Source organism: Papaver somniferum, unplaced genomic scaffold, assembly GCF_003573695.1.
Source record: "Papaver somniferum cultivar HN1 unplaced genomic scaffold, ASM357369v1 unplaced-scaffold_150, whole genome shotgun sequence".
NCBI lineage: Eukaryota > Viridiplantae > Streptophyta > Magnoliopsida > Ranunculales > Papaveraceae > Papaver > Papaver somniferum.
This window is the reverse complement of record NW_020624377.1, coordinates 4464261-4482447: the sequence shown is the minus strand read 5'-3', so window position 1 is coordinate 4482447 and position 18187 is coordinate 4464261. Positions and strand designations below refer to the sequence as shown.

General features: G+C 35.6%; 1 pseudogene; it reads left to right on the top strand.

Moving 5' to 3' along the window:
• The first annotated feature begins 5069 nt into the window (after nt 1-5069).
• On the top strand, nt 5070-17586 carry LOC113336052 (annotated as a pseudogene).
• Nucleotides 17587-18187: the final 601 nt, after the last annotated feature.

Sequence of the window (18187 nt, the reverse complement as noted above, 5' to 3'; positions counted from 1 at the left end):
TTTATGATACTACTCTCCAATTCTCTAAGGTTAAGTATCCATCTGTTAATTTTTATTTTAAAGGAGTTTTGGATGTTGGTAGTAATATAATAGAATGTTTATCTAGTGAGCATAATTATATTCGTAATATGGCAACGGAGATGAAACTCAAGTTTGATAAATATTGGAATACATGTAGTACAATGATGTGCATAGGTGTGGTATTAGATCCTCGGTATAAGTTTGAATTTGTAGAATTTGGCTTGGAAGAAATTTATGGTGAATTTTATTTTAGACATCATGTCGAGCTGGTTCATAGTCACTTGAACGAGGTATTTTCCTTTTATGAGGGGGGGCTTAGTTCTATGGATACATCTACCAACAATCTTTCTACCAATGTCGATTCACTTAATTCTATTGGCAACACTTCTACTAGAACAAAGTCGAATTCAAAAATGGAAGAAAAATTTCGTGAAAGGAGGAGACAAAGATTAGGTAATTCACAGGAAACTACAAAGACAGAATTGGAGAAGTATTTGGCTGCTGATTTGGTTCCTATAGATGATAATGATTTTGATATATTAACTTGGTGGAAAACCAATAGTCCTACTTATCCGATATTTGCAACAATGGCTCGTGATATTTTAGCAGTTCCGGTATCAACTGTAGCCTCAGAGTCGGCATTCAGTTCTGGTGGTAGAGTAGTTACAGAGTATCGCTCTTCGTTAGCTTCTGATACAGTAGAAGCTTTGACCTGTATCAAAGATTGGTTGCCGGAACTCAATGGTAATTAAATTCATTTTATGTTTCCAAGTGACATTTCCAAATAATACATCTTTGTTTTGTTTTTTTTTTCTTTATATGTATATTTATTTATTATTCGTGTACAACTGATTCTCATATTTCTGTTGTTGAAATATATGTCGACTTGGTGGATGAACCAGAAATCGTAGATCTGAACGGTTCCTCGCAACAAGTTAACTAGGATGGGCGGCGAGGGGAGTCAACGTTTTGGACGACAAGGTATTCGCAATTAGTAAGGACTCTCTGTTTTTGTATTAAATAGAAGAAACTGATACTTGAAACAACTTTGTACTAATCTACAACAACAATTCAACACTCACCTATGCGATTCATTAGTGAATTTATTCATGTAATGATTTTGATTCAGTCAAATTATATGTTAGATTTTGTCATAATCTAATGCCATGGTATTGTTATGCAACCTTTCTTTTTCTGTGAATTTGTATTAGATAGCTCAAATATTCTTACCTAATGATTTTCCTTATAAAACCAGCTTGATCCTTTATGTTGGCCTTAACTTAATAAATTTGCTGCCTTATACGGATGAACCTCTTGCATTACCGTTTTTGTTATGTTTTAAATTTACTCGTCATCGCTATCACTATATATGTAACTATTGCACCGTTCATCGTGAGTGTCCACTTCTTATGTTAGTTTCTAAATAATGTGTACTTATGTATGCCCAGGTTGGCGATGTGGGTGGTGTTGGCAGCTTACTGCGAGTTATGTCATTTTTATGCTTCATGGAGTCTGAAGTAGCAGGATTCTTTACTCGGAGCTTTTTGTTTTTGATGCATGATGGTGTCTGAAGTAGTAGGATACTTATAGTGGGATTTGAGATTTTTCTTTCATGTTTTAGACTTGTTTGAGATTTTTCTTTTGTTTTGGATCTTTTCGGTGTTTTTGAATCCTACAACGCTGCTTTATTAGGTTTTTAATGCTTTTGTTATTATTGGTTTGCATTGATTATCACTTAGAACAAGACTGGAAATTCAATGAACATTTTATTTTAAATCTTTCATCAGAGTTTTTTTCGGATCGGATAATTATCCGAAATCCGTAAAAGATCTCGGATACAATTTCGGAGTGCAAATATGAATATCCGGTAGAATTTCGAATCGGATTCGAATGCTAAAATGTATATTCGGATACGAACTCGGATTGTCTGTATCCGCATTCGAATGCATCCGTTTACAGCCCTATCCCTAACTCTAGCTTTGAAGACTCTTCAACTGTGATGATCAATAGCAGAGGCGATCAATCAGAGCTCGAGAATCCTAGTCATGGTGATGCTGATTTGAACATGGTTGATGTAGAGAATGGAGATAGAGAATCAAATCCTGTACTTCACCAGATCCCTGCTATTGGATTGAACGGAAGCACGACAAATCGCGTTTTTTTACTATTCTTTCACCCTCTTAAACTCAATTTCAAATCTGATTGTCTGTTTTCTTTTGATAATTACTTAAACTCCTCTTTCTCCTTCGATTACCCCTTTTTGTCTAGGTTTGGTTTATTATCTGGGAAATTTTTTTTTTTCGCTAATTTCAGCATTCACATAATTAGTAATTCAGTTTCTTCCCTGGACCATAAGTCAACTGATACTGCTCACTATTACCCCTCTCAATCCCACGTTAGACAAGTTAATTTTAACCTTATTTGTGATTACAGTTTCTGCAATAATCTGTTTGTTACTACAATTATTTCTAGTTTGTTGTTTGATTCTCATAGTACTAGCTCTAGTCGCAATTTTAAGCAGTATTTAATTTGTTCCCAATTTTTAAAAATGAGGATTTTGTCGTGGAATGTTCAGGGTTGAGGAAACCCTACAACTAGAAACTCACTATGAAATTTGATCAGGAGTCAAAACCCTGATATGATCTTCCACACTTTTCAGGGGAAAGTTCTTAATCATCATTCTACTGCTAGACTAGCCCTTAAACTAGTCAATGACACTGAAACTTATCTAAGGAATGATCACACCAATTCTGTCCATTCCCATGAACCTGTAGAAGAAAAAAGCTTATCTTCTGTTACTGTTGCTTTACCGCAAGATTGTGTTATTGTTTTTAGTGATGCTGCTTATGATAAGGATTCTAATTTATCTGGTATTGGTTTGATCTTGACTGATATCTCAGGTAGCTTCATTGGATGTAATCTTAAGACAGGGTCAGTAAGGAATGCAGAAGAAGCAGAAAGTTTGGCTTTATTGGAGGATATTCAATGGCAAAGGAGAAAAGTTTGGAACAAGTTTTTATTAGTGATGCTAAATTAGTGATCGAGTCTCTGAACTCACTTTCAAACCAGTTATACTGGTACAACAAAACAATCATAGATGACGGCAAAACATTAGTTTCTGATTTTCATTTTGTACAATTTACTTTTTTAAAACGTAACCACATTATTCTGGCTGACCAAGCAGCCAAGTTTAGCATGAGGTCTAGAACCTCAGGGGAATGGTGGGGAAATGTCCCAAGTTTTCTTAATCGTTCGATGTAATAGTTCTCCCTCGGTAATAAAAATCTTTTTCTTAGAAAAAAAAAAAACAAAAAAAGCTAAAATGATAGTTGGTGACCCGTCCGTATGCATGGTGTAATGCCTGTGTTCGAAGGCACATGAAATACTTGCGCTGATAACCCATGCAAAAGGCAAGAGCCATTAAGGCAAAGGATACACCTAGTGTCAGATATAAAAAGAAATATAAGACTTTTAAGAAAAACACTTTCCTCAATCACAAAATTGGTTAAAAAGACCAAAATCAATAATTCCTGGGTGAAATGGACAGTTAGATTTTGATACTGTTTAAATGGACAAAAATATAAAAATAGGCGGGATGTAATCAGTTTCATCATGCCCATTTTCAAATATTTTTTCTTATTTTTAATTTACACAGGATGTATCCAGTTTCATCCTTGCTATTTTTTAAATTTATGCTAATATGAAACCAGTTTCATCCTTAATATTATTTTTTTGGCCATTTCACCCAAACTATTTTTTATTTGTCCATTTGAACCGTGATTTAAAAATATTTGGACAAATGACCCATTTTCGGTTCCTCAATACTACTTAGCAGGGCCATTACCTTTTCTACAAATGGAAATATGCTTGGGGAAATTTTACACAAAGCAGTTCCCACAAGAAAACGAATAGGTATGATCTTTCAGGACAATTACTTTCTTGCAAACGAATATGCATATTCCACCTAACCAAGTCACCAATAAGAAACATTTTCATTTTTGTTTGACAAAAACTGTAAGGAAAATTACTCTCCCTAAATTAGACGAAATACATGTTAAAGAACCCTTCTTCCATCCAGTACAAGCTGATTAATTTATACTAGCTCTTATGGTTCCGAAGAACACAACCTAAATCGATAAATCGATAATTTGATTATGCATTGCTTAAGAGTTTCAGTACAGAGATACTAGCCTTATATAGCTAGGTTTACTCAAACCGATCTAACGAACGCAAGGCACCCAGATGATTACATCTCAACAATCTATTACACTACTAGTTAACTCTAATTAAACTACCAATCAACAATTAATATTGAAGACTAACTAACACCAAGATTATGATAAGGGACACCCTCTTCTCTTAGGCAGGTACATGACAGTATGATCTTTAAGGACAATTACTTTCTTTCAAACGAATAGGCATATTCCCCCTAACCAAGTCACCAATAGCAATAAGGAACATTTTCATTTTTGTTTGACAAAAACTGTAAGGAAAATTACTCTCCCTAAATTAGACGAAATACGTGTTAAAGAACCCTTCTTCCATCCAGTACACGCTGATTATACTAGGTCCTATGGACATGGTCACTGAAAAGTTCGTTTCAAAATATATGCCACCTTAGTTGCTAGAGTAGACGAAATACATGTTAAAAGAACTCTTCCATCCTACATGACATGGTCTCTCCATAGTTCTTCACAAATACATGCATGCCACCATGGTTGTGGGAGTCAACCAGGTCGTGTAGACTCCGAAAGTTGGCTCCAGAGTCTGGACCAAAATCTAAAGCTGAAATGAAACATAAAGAAGAAAAAGGAAAAAAAGAGAGAAAAGTGTTTGACCTCATAGAGAACTCATTACTCTCTTCACTTTTTCTCCAAAGTAGTTTCTTATTTGCAAAATGATTATATTAAGAGATAAAAAATTAATCCATAGGACGTAGTCTTGATGATACATTCTTGCATCATATTCTTCCTCCTTTATAAAAGCCTAGCTTCGTTTAGAATCTGAAGATATAAATCAAGACATCAAAGTGAATTGACAATTAAGAGATGATGAATTACTTAAAGCCGCATGTTGTTTGTATACCATTTCCAACACAAGGTCATATAAACCCTATGTTCAAGCTAGTAAAACTTCTCCATCACAAAGGTTTTTACGTAACTTTTGTCAACACGGAGTACAATCATCAACGTTTACTTAATTCTCGAGGTCCGGATTTGTAGTTGCAGGAAATCCTACACTATACCTCTTATAAGATTTCATTAACATTCAACTCATTTTAGATCAACAATTTTAATTTTATTGATGAATCTTTGAACAATCTTACAAGGAAAGATAAAGGAATCAAGAATAACCAATGCTCTAAATTTTCTCTCTCCTCTTTACTTGCTTCTCACTCAGAAAAAGATTTCCCTTTTCCTTTACAACTGAATGACTATTTATAGGAAAATACATATTGGATGAAAGCTAATCTATCCTTTATTTTCGGATATGGTTTGCGACATTCTCGCAACCTCACAAATATTAATCTCGCAAACTCTCTAATTTTCGCAGGACTCTCACATCTTTCTCATGATTCTAGCTGACGTCATTTATTATATCATTTCTGAAATTGTTTTGCGACGTTGTGGTGTTGTGTTGCTGATAATTTCGCTGAGATATTATCCTTGCGAGATTATGATCCTACATCTTGCATCTTCTCATATCATTCTCTGCGAAGTAGAGAATGATGTGAGAAATGCCGCAGTTATCCATCATTTCATATTCTGCATTTATCACACGTATCTTTTTTCTCATCCGTATCTTGACATGTCTCTTATAACTGCTGCCTTTAACCGTTTATATCTTTCCGCATTAATCGTGTTTATCTTCTCGATAAAAAATTTCTTCTATATATATTCTTTCTAATTCTCTTTTTCTCTCCTTTTATTTTCTCTGCAACTTCACCGTTCTTCTGCAAATTCCATTATTGCAATTTTTCTTCTTTCTTCTTCTTTCTTTCTTCTTTCAATATTTTTAAGTTCTTCTTCATCTTCATATTGTTCCCTCTGTAGATCTTCATCATTTGTAATTTTCTTCGAAAGAATCTTTCTGTTACTGTTTTCCATGGATTCATCAAGGTTAGTTTTCTTTTTTCTTCCTTATGGGTTTTGCTGAAATTAATCTTGCTTACTGCCTTATTTGATGTTGTTTTTGTGATTCCCATACTGTTGTTATTTTAGCAAAAGCGCCTCTAACACTAAATTCACGGTTCAAAACCCTAATATTCCCAAACCGCAGCATAAGATTGTTGTACATAAAAGAAAGTCTGCGAATCAGAAGGTAGTAAGAGACATTATTCTTATCTAATAACAATATTGTTGCATCTGTTTCTTATCTGGATTGTAATTCGCAGGGTGATAAGGATGTCAACAGACCTCTCAAGAAATCTCGCCACCTTAAAACTGTTGAAACCTCTGTTTCATTTCACTCACTTGTTCCTTCTAAATTTTCTGCGACATCTTCGCAAGTTAAAGCATCATCTCCAATTCGCGAAAAAGCTGCCTCAGACTTCATTTCTTCAACTGATCTTTTAATGATTGAAACCCCCATTGTTGATCCTTCTGCGAATGAAACTTCTTCTCTCCCTATTGATAATATTTCTCAACATTCTATCATTACCAGTTCTCCACCTGAGCCTCTTCCCTTTTCGAAAGAAACTGTGGAAGGAATAGATATCGCTTTTAAAATCTTGTCTGAAGTTCTAGATGATGGCAAGAAGTCTCCAACTGATCCTGTCAAGTCTGGCATTTGCGAAATTCTGAGTAAGTATTTCGGTTCTGATAGAGCTTCTTCGCAAACAGCTTTGGAAAAATAGTGTAATGCTCTTCGTCTCGAAAATCAAAAGCTTCAAAATGTTTTGTTGGATCGTGACAATCTTCGCAAGAAGAATGATGAATTGAGAGGTATGATTTCTTTATCTGTATCTTCAACTTGCCTTTCTAATGATTTTATCCTTCCCATATTTAATTATCCTTGAAATCCCTCTTTCGCATGTTAAGCCTTAAACCAGAAACGAATAATGGAGAGATATCAATTTGAATCTGCTGTTGAAGAAGCCCGTGTTGATAAAGAAATTTTGATGGATCAATATAACCAATTAGATAACCTCTATTCATATTCTGTTGATCATATAAATAATCTTACCAATGAAAATACTCAATTAATTCAGAGGCAAGACTTATTAAGTAATGAAATATCTCGCCTTTCTTACTCTTTAACTAAAGCTAATTTAGGGATGGAAACTTTATCAGATGAGAATAAAACCTTATCCCAAGAGAAGCGAACTTGTTTAAACAAGATGGCAATATCTTCGCACCAACTTAGCATTCTTCAGAAAGTATGTGATGACCAAGAACAATCTCTTCGCTCTTTGAGAAATGAACTTAAAGAAGTAACAGAGTCATCTATCTGAAAGAGATACACTCATTCAAGGTAGAATAGCTTTAAGTGTAAAGGCGAATCAACTTAAAGAACAATATTCCAAATTAGAAGAAATCATTCTTCTCTTGCGAAGAAAAATGCCTTTCTTATTTCTAAAGAGAAAAATCTTCAGTCTCGACTTAAAGGTTTAGTTGGAGATAAATTTGATGACGCAATGGACCGTTGGGAGAATAGTTGTCTGACCTTGATTCAACACCTTATTTCGCAAAAGGAAGGTAGTCATAATATTTGACTGCCTTACTATTTTTCTTTGTCATATCTTTTTGAGTTCTTCATCTTATTGAAATTTTGTATTCTACCTTTCGCAGAGAGAAAAATTCTTCATTTCATTTCTGTTGGAGGCTAAATATGCCAAAATTCGCAAAGAAAATGCATTACTGTCTCTGTCCTTACTGGTTCTCGCGACCGAGCAGAAAGAAGACTTGATTATCTTGCTTACTTTAAGGATATTCAAGATAGGAATCATCAGAGAGCACTTCTTCGTCAAGTTCATCTCCAGGCTGAAGTCCTTGTAAATGATATTTTATTGTCTAAATCTCTTCCTCCTACATCAATCGAACCTTTGGAAGTAGATGATGATGAAGTTCCTCGTCCTGCTGATAGTGATTATGATTATGAAAGTGGTGCAGAGGATAGTTTTTGGAAGATGGAGAAGAAATTCCTTCTAAGGAACATGCTGGTGTTAATGAAAAAGAAATCTCTTCTGAAGAAGTAATTGCTGGCGATAATCAAGGTGCTAATCAAGGCGAAGATGATCGAATGAAGAAATGAGAGATGGCGATAATGAGAACATTGGCGAAGAACGTCTATTATCTCCTTCTACTGGAATTAATACTGAAGCATGAGCTTCTTATCTAGTTCTATCTTCTTGAATTGTCTCATCTTTATTACTTTTTGCGAATAATATTCTTCAACCAACTTTGGAATCAATTTTCCCTTTTAGTATTTTGCTGGTGAGAAAGATAATGCCTCTTGTTTATTGATTCCCATACTTGCCTCTCATTATCTTTCTTGCGAAAAAATCTGTTATGAATACTTATAAATATGTGGTCTTATTTTGCCTTCCTAATTAAAGGTCTTATGCCACCTCTTGTCATTGCGACAAAATCGCAGGACGTTCTTGCACTTTCATGCAAGAACCCATTGATCTTGCCTTAACTTTTTCTTTTGTATTATGGCCTCTTCAGGAATGTTGCGACAATATGACAGGCCTAAATATTCTTGCGAAAATAAAGCCCCATGACATTGCCGTCTTGCGACGAAATCGCAGGACGTCTTCGCACTTTCATGCGAAAACCCATTGATCTCGTCTTATCTTTTTCTTTTGTATTATTGCCTCTTCAGGATTGTTGCACAAATATGACAAGCCTTAATACCCTTGCGAGTAAAAAGCCTCATGACATTTGCGTCTTAAGACACTTATCAGCTCCCTAATGGAGGGTGCCGCCCTTATCTCCCCCTGGTTCCCCTTCAAGGAGGCGTACTTCTACCATACAAGGTTAGCTCCTCCCATCCAGTCTTAACAACAACCAGTTGTTTTCGCAGCCTCTTATCCCTTTTACCTATAGGGCTTATGGTTACGAGACTGCACCCTAAGTGGGGTTTTCTTCGGGCCGAGTGCAGTATAAGCCAAGACTTGTCAAGAATGGCAAGGTACGCTTCAAACGCCCCTGGCACTCTTGACTCAACCGTGTACCTCGGCGCCTTGATCAGATTCTGCACTCCTTGGGAGAGTCCTTATTACCTTAGTCGCCCAACCTAAGTCATATGCTTAAGCTGAGAATCCAAGGTGCCTCTCCCGGATGGGCTTTATTGACCCCAAATCTCCATGACTCAGGTTCCGGTGGCGGTGTAGCCTTTCCCTGAGCCATAACAGGTACCCCCTTATATGACGTACTTTAGGTCTTACATTTGCCTCTTGCGAAATTTTATTCGCGAACTAGGGTGTACGCCATAAAGGTTCGCCCCTTTCTTTTATGTCATTGTTCTATGATTATCTCTGCGAAAGTTTCGCACATCATGATCTTGTTTTGATATGAATAATCTGCAATTATTCTTTCAGTCCATAACTTCTCAAAGCTTCTTACGGATAATATCTTTTTAAGTACAACCTGTTCCATGGTCTGTCAAGTCTATGACCAACATCTCTACCTTCTGGATCCATTAATTTATAAGCTCTGTTCCAACTATCTCCTTAATGATGTAAGGTCCATCCCATTTTTTCGCTAATTTTCCACCATTTTCTCGCTGATATATTGGTGTCTCTCGCAGAACTAAATCTCCTGGTTGGAATTCGCGTACTTTGACACGTTTATTATATTCTCGGGCTAATCTTCGCTGATAATTCTCCATATGTTGTAAAGCTTTTCTTTTTTCTTCTAATTCATCAAGTTTGTTTAAGATCAAACCCGCACTAAGATTTTTCTCCCAAGCTTCTCTCTTTGTTGTCGGAATAACAACTTCTGTTGGTAACACCGCTTCAACTCCGTATGTTAAACAAAAAGGTGACATTCCAGTAGCTTCTCTTCTAGTTGTATTATAAGCCCATACTGCATTATGTACTTGTTCGCACCATGCTCTGTGATGTCCTTCCAATTTCTTCTTTAATATATCTGCAATTGTTTTGTTTGTTGCTTCTACCTGCCCATTAGCTTGTGGATACAAAGGAGTAGACTTTCCACATTTTATCTTAAATGCATTAAGTAACATTTCTATGTTCTGTCCTTCAAACTGTTTCCCATTATCAGATACCAACTGCGCAGGAATTCCGAATCTGCAAATGATATTTTCGAATATGAATGTAAAGATATCTTTGTCGCGAATATGTTGTACTGCCTTCACTTCTGTCCATTTTGTGAAATAATCTGTTGCGACTATTAAGTATCTTCTTTGTCCAGAACCTGGTAAAAATGGCCCCACAATATCTAACCCCATTTCCAAAAGGCCACACACTGGTTGAAGATGACAATGGTGCTCCAGGTGCATGTATTTTCTTTCCATGCCGTTGACAATCTTCGCAACGTCTTGATATTTTTTTGCATCTTCGTGCATGTATGGCCAGTAATAGCCTTGCATTTTTGCTCTATGTGCCAAAGATCTTCCCCCGCTATGATTGCCAGCATCCCCACTATGTAACATTTTTAGCACTTTTTCTCCTTCCTCTCGTGTCAAACATCTGAGTGATGGTCCATTAAAGGATTTTCGGTATAGCCCATCTCTTAATTCATAATTCGTTGGCGGCTTTTTAACTTGTGTGTTTCCAATCTATTTCTTGGTGTTTCTCCTTTCGCCAAATATGCATGAAGTTCGTTCTCCAATCTGCGATATTGTTCGTTTTTTCTTCTTCTTCACCGTCTATTATCATCACGTCACTTCTTCTTCTTTATTGATTGATGGTGACAAGTGTTTGTATTTTTATGCATCTCGCAGTTGGATCTGTCATCATGCTTGAGATGAAAGCAAAAGCGTCTGCGAGTCTGTTATCCTTCCTTGAAATGTGCCTCCATTTTATTTTTGGGATTTTCGCTGACAATTCTTCAACGAGCTTCTTATATTTCTTCAAGGATGGTTCAGTGTATACTCTCCCTTTATTTGGCGAATAACTAGCTGCGAATCACTAGTGATCCTGGCATTTTCTAGTTTCATTTCTATTGCGAATTTTAAGGCATGTATCACAGCTTCATATTCCGTTTCGTTATTAGTGGATGCGAATTCCAATCTGAATGAAAAAGCCATCTTCACTCCTTCTGGCGAAATTAAAACAATTCCAACTCCATTGCCTTCTCCATTTGATGATCCATCTACCAATATCTCCCATCTATTTGGTTCTGTTAATAAATCTTTTGGATCTCCGTGTTCTTCTTCTATATCCATCATTTCTTCTACCGCTTCATCTTCTTCTAAAGGAAATTCTGCCAAGAAATCTGCAACAACTTGTGATTTTGGTGAAGACAAAATTTCATATTTAATATCAAAGTGGCCTACTTGTGCATTCCATCTCTCCACTCTTCCTGATCTTTTAGAATTCTTCATCACTGATTCAATTGGTACTTTTGTTAATACCTTTATCTTGTGCGCTTGAAAATATATGCGGAGCTTAAATGATGCATAAACTAATGCTAAGATTAACTTCTCAATCTTTGAGTAATTTTCTCGGCTATTAAAAGTTTTGCTAATGTAATATAGGGTTTCTCCACTCCTGCGTCTATTCGCAATAACAACACTTAATGCATGCGACGTCGTCGCAAGATAGATCAATAATTCTTCTCCTGATTCTGCTTTTGTAAAATAGTTGTATTCATAAGATGTTCTTTGATCCCTTGAAAAGATTTTTCGCATTCATCAGTCCATTTGAATTTCGCCCCTTCTTGAGTATATCGAAAAAATATTTGCATTTGTCTGATGATCGCGAAATGAATCTCCCCAGCGAAGCTAAAAGTCCATTCAACTTCTGTACATTTTATTGTTGCGGGTGTTGGCATGTCACGAACTGCTTGCACTTTTTCTGGATCAACCTGTATTCCTTCCTTTGATACAATGTAGCCTAAAATTTTCCCGATGCAACTCCAATAGTACACTTCTCAGGATTCAGTTTAATGTTATACTGCCGCATTTGTTCAAAAATCTCCCTCAGGTCCTGTACATGGTCTTTGGCTTCTTTACTCTTTACTAACATGTCATCCACGTATACTTCTAATGTTTTGTGTATCCATTTCGCGAACACCTTCTCTACCATTTTGATATGTCGCTCCGCATTTCGCAAACCAAATGGCATTTTCGTGTAACAATATAAACCTCTAGGGGCGAAGAAAGCAGTATGTTCTTGATCTTCTTCAGCGAGAGGAATTTGGTTATATCCTTTGTACCCATCTAAAGACGATACTCTATTATTTTCAGCTGCGGATTCCACCATTTGAGGAATATCTGGTAATGGAAAACTATCTTTAGGACAATCTTTGTTTAAATCAATGAAATCTATGCAAATCCTTATTCCTTTGTTTTTCTTTGGGACAATGACCATATTCGCTATCCATTCTGGGTATTTAGCTTCTCTTATGATTCCTGCATCAAGCATTATCTGTAGTTCTTCTTCTATTTGGGAATGGTAAGATGTTGCGATTTTTCTTATTCTTTGTTTAAATGGTCTCACATTCTTGTTAATCTCTAACTTGTGACATGCAATTGTTTGTTGGATCTATTCCCGGTATCTCATCCATGCTCCCTGTGAAAACGTCTTTATATTCTCGCAAAAGATTAACAGTTCTTTCTTCTTCTTCTTCTACATCCATCTTGGTTCCAATTCTCAATATTAGAGGTTCTTTTATAGTCCCAACGTTTACTTCTTTCGTTGGTTCTGCGGCAGTGTAACTGGACTTGGATTCTCCCATTGGTGTTGGTTCTTTTGTTGTTTTCACAGGTCCTTTTCCATCTTCCGAAATTTCGCTGGGTATTCCCTTGCCTTCTTTTGCCCTTATCATGTATACTCTAAATTCTTCTTCTTTCTTTGCCTCCTTTGCCAACTTTCTGCTAAATTGTTTCCTTTTTGCTTGTACTTCATAATGCTTCATTTCAATTTGATGACATAATTTCGCATTGTCAACATCTCCTCTGATTTCACCTATTCGGTTTGGTGTGGCGAATTTAATACATTGATGTAACGTTGATACTACAGCTTTTATTGCATGTATCCATGGTCTTCCTAACAACATATTATATGGCGATTCCATAGTGTCACGTGTGTTTCGATCTCTCCTAGTGGAATTCGTACTACTATTTCTCCATTAGGTTTTGTTGTGGATTTTCCAAAGCCATGAACAAGATATGTTGAATTAGATATTTCTTCATCTTTAAATCCCATTCCCCTAAACGCATGATAGAATATTATATCCACTGAACTTCCTGTATCGACTAAAGTTCTGTTCAATATCCATTCTTCCGTGGATTTTGTTGTTGTTCCCTTCTCTTTTCGCGTAATAGGCACTGTAATAACCAATGGAGATGTGTGATTCAAATTTTCTTTTGGTATTTCCGCCGCTATGAATGTGATTTTTTGCTTTTCCCAATCTTTCAAGGGTGATGTCTTTTCTACTATCATAACCTTCCTTCCTTCAAAATTTTGTTTATGTATTCTTCCTTTGATGTTTTCATGGAATTCATTAATCATTGTTTTTGTTATCATATTACATTCCAATCTTTTGTCATCTTTATTGACTCTAATCATCTTTTAACTGGTTCACTGATCTATTTAATCACTTTCTTGATTTGAACAATTTCAACAACAATCTTTAACTTTCGATCCTCGTCCCTGTTTCTAGCGCCATTATGTAGTTGCAGGAAATCCTACACTACACCCCTTATAAGATTTCATTAACATTCAACTCATTTTAGATCAACAATCTTAATTTTATTGATGAATCTTTGAACAATCTTACAAGGAAAGATAAAGGAATCAAGAATAACCACTGTTCTAGATTTTTTCTCTCCTCTTTACTTTCTTCTCACTCAGAAAAAGATCTCCCTTTTCCTTTACAACTGAATGACTATTTATAGGAAAATACATAGTGGATGACAACTAATCTAGCCTTTATTTTCGGATATGGTTTGCGACATTCTCGCAACCTCACAAATATTAATCTCACAAACTCTCTAATTTTCGCAGGACTCTCACATCTTTCTCATGATGCTAGCTGACGTCATTTATTATACCATTTCTAAAATTGTTCTGCGACGTTGTTGTGTTGTGTTGCTGATAATTTCGCTGAGATATTATCCTTGCGAGATTATGATCCTATAGGATTCACTTAACGGTATACCAGATTTCAAGTTCGAAACAATTCCAGATGGTCTTCTAGCAACTGATACTATTAATGTGACTCAAGATATCACTGCCTTATGCAATTCCACCAGCAAAACTTGTTTAGTCCCATTTCGCAAACTCCTCAAAAAAACTCAACGGTCCATCTTCTCCTTCGCCTCCTATTAAGTGTATCATCGCTGGTGGTTGGATGAGTTTCACCCTTGATGCTGCTGAAGAACTTGACATTCCAGAAATTTTGTTCTGGACACCTAGTGGTTGTGGTTTCATGGCTTTTATGCATTACAAAGATCTGATTGAAAAAGGTCTCACTCTCTTAAAAGGTATGTATAAAGATAATTCGTTTTTGTGTTTCCAAATTTTTTATTTGAACATTTCCTAGTAAAATCCATGTCGATTTTCAATTTTTTTATTAAAAAACTATGTTTATAAATGCAATATTTGAACCTCTCGTCATCAATATGGCGCCACTACTATTATATTAAAAAAATCATTTGACAAAATTAATAAAAAGATCCAAGAAATCGTTCTTGTTCAACATTAAACCCAACCTTATGATCAGGAAGAACATTTAATCATCTATAAATGCATGATAAACTTTTCTTTCTTGAAGTTATTTTCTTTTAGTACAAAGGAAAAGTTCATTATAGGGAGGAAAGAATTGCGTTGTTTGCAAGGGCTGTCACTGGGTACCCACTACATGATACCAAAACCGTACCCGATGGATTAGAGTCTAATTTCGGATCCTAAAATTGGACCCATTAGTAACTTAACATCCGAGGGGTATTACCCGTCTAGATCCGTTAAGATTTTGGGTCCAATTGGATAATATCCGGTGGGTGCCCGTTGGTATCGGGTACCAGGCTTTTCACTCTTTAATTCAACATTTTAGCAAAATTGTTAGTGTTTTGCTAGTTTCGACATTGATTTTGTTTTTTTTTTTTCATTTTCACCGTCATATTTAATCTTCATTTAAAACATTAATAGAGAAATCATGATTAAATTTTTATAAAATAATTTGCATTCATGCTAAAAATAGATAGATATTAACTGTTTAAGATTTTTTTATAGTATTTTTAATACCCAACGGGTACCCATTTTATTATAGGGTCTGGTTCCGAATCCGCTAGTTAGGAACTGGACCCAGAATCGTTAGGAATCGGATCCGACTGTTATAAGTCGGGTTTGGATCTGAGTCTAGTGATATCCAAGAGGACTCAGACACATTGACACCGCATTAGTATTATATAATTAGCAATACCTTGGGATAAGAATTTCAAAGTTCAAAACTTTTAAAATTCCTAACATGCCCTGCTAGTTTATTGATGGATTATTACGAGTTTTCCTAATAAATTTGCAGTGCTATAATGGACGACTGCTTAACTTAGATCTGATATCTAAAATAATAGATTGATTATCTCATACCACTTTCTGATAATCAACATTGAGTGCAACAGTTACGGGCTAAGCTTCCAGGCTTTCAGCTCAAAACATATGTTTTGAATTCTAAGCTCCTCTGCCCATTTCATGGTAGTACCTCGAACCAAAATAAAGCACTTAACTTGTTATGCACTCAAGTGTCTGTCTGTATAGAACTATAGATGCACCTGGCTTGGTCATAACTATCTCATATTTCTTTATTCCAGTTTATTCCTAAATCGTAGGTTAGATTAGAAATTTTGTCTTCTAGATGTTATGATCTTACGTCTCGCACCTTATTCTGTTTTCCATTCGGAAAATGGGTCGATTTTCCAAATATTTTAAAAACACGGTTCAAATAAACGAATAAAAATTAGTATGGGTAAAATGGACACAAAAAAATAGCAAGAATGAAACTGGATTCATCCTGGCTTAAACTTAGAAAAGAGCGAAGATGAAACTGGTTGCATCCTGATGTAAATTAAAAATAAGAAAAAATATTTGAAAATGGGCAGGATGAAACTGTTTACATCCTGATTATTTTTAAAATTTTGTCCATTTAAACCGTATCAAATTTTACATGTCTTTTTCACCCAGATATTGTTGATTTTGGTCTTTTTAACCAATTTTGCATTTTCCTTTCCATTTATGAATAAATCCTCTCACTGAGTTTGTTTTAGAAAAACCAAAAAAGAGTAATACTACTGGTTTTTTCTCTCCTCATTGGCCAGGTCAATAGAGGGAGAAAAGTGAATTTCCATGCATGAAATGTCTTCACTTTTTCCTTTTCATGCTTACTCCTTTGTTCGTATTAGTCGATGATTTATGTTGTTGTTGAGTGTGTAGACCTAATTCAAAATTTTCTATTCATTTAACAAAATCATTCTCTCGTTTTCTTTTTGCCGTGTATAGAGGAAAGTCAGCTTAGGAATGGGTATCTTGACAAAACAAAGGTCGATTGGATTCCAGGAATGAAAGATATCTGTCTTGCAGATTTCCCAATTTTTATTCGAACGACAGATCCCAACGACATCATGCTCAACTTCATAACAAGAGAAACACAAAGATATAAGAGAGCATCATCAATTGTTGTCAACACATTTGATGCAATGGAAGGTGATGTTTTAAATGGAATGAAGTCTATTTTGCCACCAGTTTATAGCATTGGCCCTCTGTCGTCACTCCTCTCTAGTCTAGTACCTCGAGAAAGTGAAGTTCATTCACTTGGATCAAATCTATGGATAGAAGAACCGAAATGTATAAAATGGTTGGATACTAAAAAACCCAATTCGGTTATTTAAGTGAATTTCGGTAGTATCACTGTTGTAACTGCTCAACAAATGATCGAATTTGCTTTTGGGTTAGCTAATAGTAAATGCACATTCTTATGGATAATTCGCCCTCATTTAGTCCAAGGTGATTCGGCAATATTACCACCTGAATTTACAACTGAGACTCTAAATAGAGGTATGATAGCAAGTTGGTGTCCACAAGAAGAAGTTTTAAAACATCCATCCATCGGAGGATTTTTAACTCACAGTGGTTGGAATTCAACACTGGATACAATTGTCGGTGGTGTTCCTATAATTTCTTGGCCATTTTTTGATGAACAACATATAAATTGTAAGTATTCTTGTGTTGACTGGGGAATTGGAATGGAAATTGATAAAAATGTGAAGAGAAATGACGTGGAGAAGCTGGTTAGAGAATTGATGGCAGGAGAGAAGGGTAAGAAATTGAAGAAGAGAGTTATGGAATGGAAATCAAGTGTTGAAGATGCAATTAGTGCACCTAATGGGTCTTCTTTTGTTAATTTAGATAAATTGGTTAATCAGCTTCTTAATTTTTAAGAGTTTGGGTGTGTTAGTCCATTTCTAGTATTGCTATTGATTAAAATTAAAATAATTAAGTTTGTACTCCTTTTTCTTTGTCATTCTAATGTAATAACCATTTTTATGAATGTAAAATAAATCTATTTTTCTTTGTAATTCACCGACTTGCCTGATTACTCTAGCGGGCAGATGGTCTATCTGCAGGAGTCACTCTACTAGGGTACTCGGATAAAATCTCAGAATCTAGAAGCCAATAAGTAACAAACTTATCAGAGAGTTTGTTATTAGAGAGGTTTTGGTTTGTAGCGGATTCTCTAACAAACTTTGCAATTGCATCAACTACTTGATTATTCTCCCTACTGATAAAAGAAAAATTACAATGAATGAAACTTGAACTTAAATGTTTTATATCCTTCAGAAAGTTTCTGTTCTCCCATTGAATTAGGAGAACATCTTCTATGATTGATTGAATGACTAGCTTTGCATTAGCTTCTCTCTCTTGCCTACACCAAAACTTCACGTATGGTCATGCATTCACCAGCTTCAGGACTCCCTCTGTGTATCTCCTTTCGAACAGTTTCTTGCATTCATACGTAAGGCAATGCCAGTTCGAAGCTTG